The following is a 6,917-nucleotide window of genomic DNA, read 5'->3' as shown; positions in this document are numbered from 1 at the left end:
AAAACAAACAAAAAAAAATTTTTTTTTAAATTCTAATTGAAGATATTATCAGAGACTTGAAAAAGAGAGAGAGAGAGAGAGAGATGGTGAAAACCAGATTGGAAGCTCACTTTAAAGTGTGTCGTGTGGCTGGGCTGTAGCTCAATGATGGAACATTTGCCTTAAACATGCAAAGCCTTGGGTTTAGGCCCCAGCACTAGGGAGTAGGGATGGCGTGGTAGTTTGGAAGAGAATGCCTCTTATCGACTCATATCTTTGAATGCTGGTCTGGAAAGAAATATGAGGTGTGACCTTGGTAGAGGAGGTAGATACTGGTAGAGGAGGCTGGGGGATGGGCTTCGAGGTTTCAAAAACCCATGTTATTCCCAGCATGCTCTCTGCCTTGTTATGGTTGTGCCTCAGATGTGAATCCTCAGCTACTGCTCCAGTGTCATGCTTCCTTGTACACAGCCATGATCCTCCCACCATGACAGTGTGGAACCCGCCCCGCTCAGACTATCAACCCCCAATAACCTCTTTCTTCTATAGGTTGGCTTGGTCATGGTGTCTCATCACAGAAATAGAAAAGTAACTAAGACAGGTCATGACTAACCAACTGTTGGATACTCCAGGAGATAACAATTTGATTGACCTCACAGTCACTCTTTTTTTTTTTTTGTTTTTTTTTGTTTTTTCGAGACAGGGTTTCTCTGTGTAGCCCTGGCTGTCCTGGAACTCACTCTGTAGACCAGGCTGGCCTCAAACTCAGAAATCTGCCTGCCTCTGCCTCTCAAGTGCTGGGATTAAAGGTGTGCACCACCAACGCCCAGCATAAGTTTATTTTGTATACAGTGTTCTATCTATCTGCATGTGTACCTGTAGGCTAGAAGAGGGCACCAGACCTCATTATAGATGGTTATGAGCCACTATGTGGTTGCTGGGAATTGAACTCAGGACCTTTGGAAGAGCAGTCAGTGCTCTTAATCTCTGAGCCATCTCTACAGCCCTCCTCATGGTCACTCTTGCTACCTAGAGTATAAAGCACATGTGGCATGAGCCAGGACACTCTTTAAATTGCTGGGTAAGGCAGGCAGCTGGCTACGGAATGAGGTGAATAAGGAAAGATGTCAGATGTACAAAACTTTCCCAAGAAGCTTAGCTGCCCAGGGGAATGGAGAAAGGCAAGACACTAATTAGAGGGCTGGAATTTCCTTGCAGAGGCCCAATCTTGACCACAGCTGGCTTATCCAGAGATGCCTGGCTTTGCCCACCCACCGGGTCTGACTGCTGCTTGAGAAGATCTGCTGGCCACAAGAAGGGTTTGACATCCCAAGGGTTCTCTCTGGAGCCCTGAGCTCAGCTGGCCCCACCATTGCTCATATCCTGTCACCGTTGGCAAGCCTTGATGGGTGTCCACCCTTCTGCACCAAGCCCAGTGCTTCCTCTTCCTAACCACAGTTTCCCACTTCCTGGCCCCTTTCTGTGCCAAGCCCCGGGGCCACTCTGCTGCTTTGCTTGTTTGAAATCGGGTGCTTCCCTGAAGGCATGCTTCCTTTAGTGAGATCTCAATTCTTTCAAGACCGTGGCTTTAGGAACACGGAGATGCAGCCATTCTGGGCTCTGTGTTCTCCATATCTTCTGGACCTCCATTGGGGGTTCAGTTAGGGTTGTATTTAGTAACAAGTAACAGAGAGCCTGATCAGAGAACACTGAATGATGAAGAACTTGAGAGTAGCTGTGGGTAAGGTAATGCGGTGCTAAGCTGAAAATCTGAGATTTATCCAAAGGACCCACAAGGCAGAAGAAGAGACCTGACTCCCACGGTTGTCCTCTGACCTCTGCATCTGCACACACAGACACACACACACACACACACACACACACACACACACACACGCATGCACGCACGTGCATGCATGCTCATGCATACACAGGTACACACATATGCACACATATGAGCACATGCATGCACATACACATATTTATACACATAAACACATGCACACACATGCAAACACACACTAACAGGCACACACACTCACATACACATGCACACACATGAGCACATGCACGCACACACACATTCACACACATGAACACATACACACACACATGAGCACATGCATGCACACACACATTCACACAAACACATGTACATGCATGCACATGCCCACATACACACACAAGCACATACATACACACACACATGCACATGCACGTGCATGTGCATCTTACACAGATGCACACACATGCACACATGTGAGCACATGCACACACATGCATACACACACTAACAGGCACACACACTCACATGCACATGCACACACATGAGCACATGCATGCACATACTCATGCACACATGTACACACACATATGCACATACTGCCTTAATAGCAAAGAGTTCTGGAGCAACTCCAGACTGGCTAATTCCTCAAGGGTTGCTTACGTTTTGACACTGATAACTTTATCCTCCGTGACTGGTACGATCACAACCACTATATGGTTGCAGCTGTCCCCAGTGTTCCAAGTGGGCAGGCACCAAACATGGACACCATCTCTCCCAGAGAGTTTTCTAATTGTCCAGGCTCCTGTCACTGACTAGGGAAATGTAAATACCTTGATTGCCTAAACCAATTACATGTATCCCCTGATGACCTGGGAGGGGAGTGACTGTAAAAATCTGGACTTTGCTAGCAAGGGAGAGAGGGCTTGGCTCCTGAGTTGGCACGATCAGTGGTTGCCTGAAAAATTTATGACTCTGTGTCCTTACAGGAACTTCCTGACAGCCTGTTCTCAACAGAACTGCAACCATGGTTATCTTGTAGTGTGTCTGTCTGCTAACTAGCCTGACTCCTAGGAAGAGTATAAACACTCAACAAATGTTTGCTGAACTCACTAGAGATAGGTGCTGGGGAGCTGAATTTGATTGATAGCTGTTTGATGTTTCTCTAAATGTGGGGAGACTTTGAACTTGACTGAGAATATAGAACTACCATAATGAACAAGTCAGAAGTTGGAGATCAGACATATTGAGGGATGATGAAGAGAAATGCCTGACAGGGCAGAAAGCAGGGTCCCTCTGGATATGATGATGGCCCACACAAATAACCCCAGCTAAAGCAGAGAAGGAAGGATGGCCAACCTGGGCTACATAGTGAGACCATTTCAGACACCAAACAGCAGCAAAAATAAAGCAGGGCCATGAGTGTTTACCTTGGGCAGGAGAGGGGCCCCCTCACGGAGCCCTCATGGCTGACATTTGTGTCTACTGATAAGAAGCAGGCAGGACACTGGGAACACTCCAGGAAAACTTTGCTTAATCTAAGTAATGATTATGTGATGTCAGAGTGAGTGAAAATGAGGATCAGAGCTGTCCAGGGGCACCCAGTGGCGTCCTGCTCTTCTGTGGCTTCATCTCACCCCTTAACACCCCGACAAATCCCAGACCACTACCCCAGTGCTCCTGAGTTGTGTCTGTGAAACACATTCGGTTCCCTCAATCAATCCATTGATGAGGTTAGTAGTTTTGTTCTGGAAGCAGAACACTTTACAGGAAACTGATCAGGAACGTGAAACTTCAGAGCATTTAAAAAGAAACAACCCCAGAGAAAGGCGTGTGTAGAGGTCGTTAAGGACATGAGATCGCGTCTGTGTTTTCTCAAAATGTACAGCTCATCAGGCTAAGACACCAGCGTTATCTCATCCGAAGAATAGTATGAAAATGTTCACATGCAATAATGTCCAAAACACTCGAGTGATAGAAGTCGGCCCTTCTCCGTGCTGGCCAACCTATGAGCCTTGTAAACACTTGAAGTGTGGCAATGCAATCGAGACCATGGAACTTTCGTAACTGAAGTAGTCACATGACTGGTCATTATTGATGTTTCATGGGCCAAGCCGTGGGTTCATGGAGGAGGGCTCTCTAATCACTGCTAAGAAATTGAAGGTTGGGTAAATTGATACATTTACTCTTACATATATTAAAAAGTAATTACTCTCTGGGCAGTGGTGGTGCACACCTTTAATCCCAGCACTTGGGAGGCAGAAGCAGGTGGATTTCTGAGTTGGAGGCCAGCCTGGTCTACAGAGTGAGTTCCAGGACAGCCAGGGCTACACAGAGAAACCCTGTCTCGAAAAACCTTAAAAAAAAAAGTAATTACTCTATTAGAGGTTGTGGTGGCTTGAATATTAATAGCCCCCATAGACTCATGGGTTTGAATGCTTGGCCCGTAGGGAATGGCACTATTAGGAGGTGTGACCTTGTTGGAGGAAGTGTGTCACTGTGGAGGTGGGATTTGAGGGTTTTTTAAAAAAGATTTACTTATTCATTTTATGTATATGAGTACACTGCTGCTCTCTTCAGACACACAGAAGAGGGCATCAGATCCCATTACAGATGGTTGTGATTTACCATGTGGTTGCTGGGAATTGAACTCAGGACCTCTGGAAGAGGAGTCAGTTCTCCTAACCACTGAGGCATCTCTCCAGCCTGGGCTTTGAGGTCTTATATATACTAAAGCTATCTCCAGTATTAATCCAGTCTCCTTCTGCTGTTTATGGATCAAGATGTAGAACTCTCAGTTCCTTCTCCTGCACTGCGTCTGCCTGCATACTGCCATGATGATAATGGACTGAACCTCTGAACCTGTAAGCCAGCCCCAATTAAATGTTGTCCTTTATAAGAGTTGCCTTGGTCATGGTGTCTCTTCACAGCAATGGAAACCCTAACTGAGACAGAAGTATTAAAGGCTTTAGATACATCTGGAAGTCTTAGCTGGTTTTAGAGATGGGTCTGAGGGGAGGACCCACCGAGGGTAGGACTCCTGGGGACAACTCAGTAATCTCCCATCTCCTGGCTAAGGACAGTGGGAGTAAAGGCCTAAGGCTCTGGTCACTCAGGAGGAAACTACAGTCACAGAGAGTGAGATTGAGGCCACTCCTAGGCCATCTGTGTGCTGATATCACTACTGCAGAGCTAATTTAGAAATGCTTGTTTGGGGACAGGGTTTCCAGATCCAGGGGAGGGTCTATGGGTAGTAGGAGTGTCTTAGGGTTATCATTGCTATAGTGAAACACCATGACCAAAAAGAAAGTTGGAGAGGAAAGGGTTTATTCAGCTTACACTTCCACATTGCTGTTCATCACTGAAGGAAGTTGGATCAGGAACCTGGAGGCAGGAGCTAAAGCAGAGCCCATAGAAGGGTGTTGCTTGCTAGCTTGTTCCCCATGGCTTGCTCAACCTGCTTTCTTATAGAACCCACAATGGGCTGGGACCTCCCCATCAATCACTAATAAAGAAAATGCTCTACAGACTTGTTTACAGCCTGGTCTTATGGAAGTATTTTCTTAATTGAGGCTCCCTTCTCTCAGATGACTCTAGCTTGTGTCAACTTGACATACTATCCAGCACAGGGACTAAGGGCCTGGAACTTTTCTGGCCACCTTCATGCTCCCTTCTTTTTTGAGATTAAGATCTTGGTCATAAGCCCTTTGCCCAAGCCTGTTCACAAAGGAGTCTCCTCGATGAGCAGGCTTGTGACGCAGGTCATGAGTTTATACATGCTAAACCATTGTTGGCCTGTGGGCTACTGCCATAACTGGTGAAGGCATATTGTCATTGGGTCTTGGATGATGAGCTGGCAGTAACAGGAAGGAAAGGTATCTGTGAGAAAATGCCAATACAGTGCTCTGGCCGGGAACCGGTTCTCAGGGTCATGAACTAATTTGACGTTTCTCGTGGTTGCAAATAAGGCAAAGCTTTCCATCCCTATTGCTGTTTAAATATCACACTGGGAGGGTCAGAGTGAGGTCGCTCTGGCTGGTCTTCAAAAGCTTCATGAGTATAGCCCCCTAAGACTGCCAGAGTTGGCGCCTTAAGAATCAGCTACGCGGAAGACTGGATGAGCCCAGTCAGCGTGGAAGTCGTTACTCACTACGCCTCCCAGTGGAGTAACATGGCACTGCACGCTCTGTGCCACGTGAAAGTCATTGGTCATCCTGTGAAGGCCCCACATAGCTTCAGGCATAGCACGCGTGCCTCCATGAAGAGATCATAGGATATTCAGCAAGCAGCTTTTCTATGGTGATCACCTCTGTCACAGCTAGGAAAGGCTCCAGGACATAGCTGTCTCCTTCTTAAGGTGAGGGCTTGCTGCCGCCTTGCAGGGGGACAGTGTCTCCTCCGTGGCTCATGGCTTGTATCCTTGCACTGCTGGGATAAATTTAGGTATAAGATAAGAGAGTCCGTGTGAACCATTTAGCCTACTGCCGGGTACATAAGGGATGCTGAATGAACGGTAGCCCCTAGTGTTTACTCACAAACATGTGTGTTGTCTGTCCTACCTGCTCGACAATATGACGATGCTGCATTTTGTGGTGAGGTACTATCCTCCTCAAGGCTAGCCTCTAGCTGAGGAAGAAAGATGTGCCCATAATATAATTCCAAAATCAGTGCAGAGTGGTATGTAATGGTCACCAACATCCAAAGAGCACCACTACTACTACTTCTCCTTCTTCTCCTTCTCCTCCTCCTCCTCCTCCTCCTCCTCCTCCTCCTCCTCCTCCTCCTCCTCTTCCTCTCCCTCCCCCCTCCCCCTACTCCTCCTTTCCTCCCCTCTCCCCCTCCCCTCCCCCTCCCCCTCCTCCTCCCCCTCCTCCTCCCCCTCCTCCTCCTCTTCCTCCTCCTCCCCTCCTTCCTCTTCCTCCTCTTCCTCCTCTTCCTCATCCTCTCTCCTCCTCCCCCTCTTCCTCCTCCTCTTCTTCCTCCTCCTCCTGCTGCTCCTTCTCCTCCTTCTCTTCTTCTTCCTCCTTCTCTTCCTCTTCTTCCTCCTCCTCCTCTTCCTTTTAACTTTTATTCTTCTGTCATACATTACATTCCAACAGCAGTTTCCGCTCCCTCCACCCCTTCCCTCTCCCCTAGATCGATTCCCTCTCTATTT

This window comes from Grammomys surdaster, unplaced genomic scaffold (assembly GCF_004785775.1).
Source record: "Grammomys surdaster isolate TR1022 unplaced genomic scaffold, NIH_TR_1.0 125877, whole genome shotgun sequence".
In the NCBI taxonomy this organism is placed as follows: Eukaryota; Metazoa; Chordata; class Mammalia; order Rodentia; family Muridae; genus Grammomys; species Grammomys surdaster.
Note: the sequence above shows the minus strand (reverse complement) of the source record.